This window comes from Sapajus apella, unplaced genomic scaffold, assembly GCF_009761245.1.
Source record: "Sapajus apella isolate SASKATOON/1434 unplaced genomic scaffold, GSC_monkey_1.0 scaffold4435, whole genome shotgun sequence".
Lineage (NCBI taxonomy): Eukaryota > Metazoa > Chordata > Mammalia > Primates > Cebidae > Sapajus > Sapajus apella.
Genome location: NW_022441361.1, coordinates 1 through 2,325, shown reverse-complemented (window position 1 = coordinate 2,325; position 2,325 = coordinate 1). Strand labels below are relative to the sequence as shown.

Below are 2,325 nucleotides of genomic sequence, written 5' to 3'. Positions count from 1 at the left end.
ACCCCAGAGATCTTCAAACTCTTCTTGTCTAGAAGACCCATAGATTGGCCAAAAAAAGGGGAAGGTTACAGTTGAGTCAAATCGTGTCAGTGTCTCAGTAACACATAACTTTTCACAAAAGGAAACAAGTCTGATGTGAGTTTGCCTAGGGAGCACTGCGCGGCGAGGGTGACGGTGAACCCACCCACCCATCCACCACCGCAAGCTCCAATTCCAAAGCTCACTGCATTAACTCCCATCCAGGACTTCCCACAGCTGCGCAGGTGGGACGAAAAAGCTTCACCCAGAGCAGGAGCAGTTAGAACAGTGCAGGAGACAGGCCATTACTGCCACCTGTGAAACCTCCTCCTCCTCTTCTAGCACAAGTAAGTAAAGGCACCACATCCCAATTACAAGCAAGGACGGGATGAGTGTTTCCCATCACTGAAGCCACTTACAGGAGTTTCATAGTTGCTAAGTGTAAGGTTTATTCTCTGTGAGGTATATTGCCGAGTTTAAAGTGAGGAAACTGAGGCCTGCATGAGAACAATTAGATGTCAATTTATTCAACTCCCAGGCGAGGTTCTATGGTCCAGGGAAAGGGGGCCAGAAAAGTCGCGCCTGACTCCTCTCAGGCTTGGGGTTATATAGGGAGAGAAGGCGCTCTGATTGGCTGTGGAGAAACAGGATGTGGATGTGGCAAGCTGCTATAGGTAGGTAGGCGGGATTTCCGGTGAGCGGACTGGACGGGGCCATACGCTATTGGGCAGGTTTTGGTGGGGCTTCTTTTAAATTTTGGCGGGGTTTTCCAACGGCTGGCTAGGTGCCAGGGGCAGAGTTTAGTGTTGAGTGCAGAGGTGGGCGTGGCAGAGCTAGATGCTGAGTGCAGATTCTGGTGACGTAATTTCAGGCGTGCAGAGGGATGGGCGTGTCCGAGCTCCCGGCAAGGCAACCGGCCTTACACTAACCGTATCCAGGGTCATTCTGGCAAAGAATTTACCATCATGGCTCCACCTAAGAAGAAAACAGTAGTGCCAGGGTATTCCAATGATAAGACAAAAGGCTACAGAGTTTGTTAACAACGATCCACTTACTTAAAAATAGGCCAATGGGCTGAGCTCTCAAAGTGAAAACCTCTCTTCTTGTGCCCCGTAAGGATGTCCCAGATGATTATGGCCTGAGGGTCATCCTGCGTGTCCATCAGGGGGCTAAAGGTCACCAGGTACCTAGAAGAGAGGGAGGCAACACTGCATGCTATCCTCCTCTCCCAGGAGGATCACAGTCTTGTCGGTGCAGCCAGAACAAGCAGTCAGAACCCATGGAACCAACTCTCTCCCCAAACACCGCACTCTCCCAGCCCCAATCGGAGTGGGAAGCAGAAGCAGCACTTGTTCATTCTTGGTGTCAACACACAGCAGGCATTCCAGTTTATCTAAGATCAGCACAGGAAAAATCACGCAGATCCTACACAAAAGCTGCTGAGTAATCTAGAGGGAGACGCAGTGTGGAATTCTATCTTTTTTTTTTTTTTGAGACAAAATCTCACCCTGTTGCTCAGGCTGGGGTGTAATGGCATGATCTCGGCTCACTGCAACCTCTACTTCCTGGGTTCAAGCAAGTCTTGTGTCTTAGCCTCCTGAGTAGCTAGCATTATAGGCACCCGCTACCATGCTCAGCTAATTTTTGTATTTTTAGTAGAGAAGGGGTTTCCCCATGTTGGCCATGCTGATCTTGAACTCCTGGCCTCAAGTAATCCACCAGCCTTGACCTCCCAAAGTGCTGGGATAACAAGCATGAGCCACCACACCCGACCTAAAGAGAATATTGTGATTCAGTTGGTCTGGGGTGTATCCTGAGACTCTGCATTTAAGTGCCAGGGGATGCTGTGCTGCTGCACTGCAAAGCTCTGGGCCACATGAAGAGTCGGTGACTGCAGGCCCTGTGTGCTGGGCTGTGCCGGAGGCAGGTCGGGGATTCCATGGGGAAGGGTGAGTGCCCAGCACTCCATGAGGGGCAGAGGAGCAGGAGACTGTAGGAGGTGCAGGGCGGTGCCCGGTGGGGTGGGGCGCAGTGAGAGGAAGCTCGTCACGTGCAGATGCTGCTGCTGTGCCCTGGTGGCACAGCCAAGGTGGCAGCTCCTCAGGAAAGCCTTCCCTACTCACTAGGCCTTGGCCTCCTTCTCTGGTGACAGGGCCCTGACTGTCACCCTCCTTACTCTGGAATTATCTTATGTGCCTCCTCCTTGCCAACTGTCCTGCGTCCCCTACAACACAGGTGTCCCTGCGGGCAGGTGGGCTCAGCTCTGCATCTGGCTCACCCCTGGCACCCGCTGTGTCTTAAGACCTC

The 2,325-nt window shown here is 52.3% G+C and overlaps 1 long non-coding RNA gene across 1 annotated transcript; it reads right to left on the bottom strand.

The window, feature by feature from the left end:
* Positions 1 to 522: 522 nt before the first annotated feature.
* Positions 523 to 1,278, bottom strand: LOC116547745. Its single transcript, XR_004267160.1, has 2 exons — positions 1,074 to 1,278; positions 523 to 993 (listed from the first exon to the last, which is right to left on the bottom strand). It is a non-coding gene; the product is annotated as an uncharacterized LOC116547745 (long non-coding RNA).
* Between the last annotated feature and the right edge of the window lie 1,047 nt (positions 1,279 to 2,325).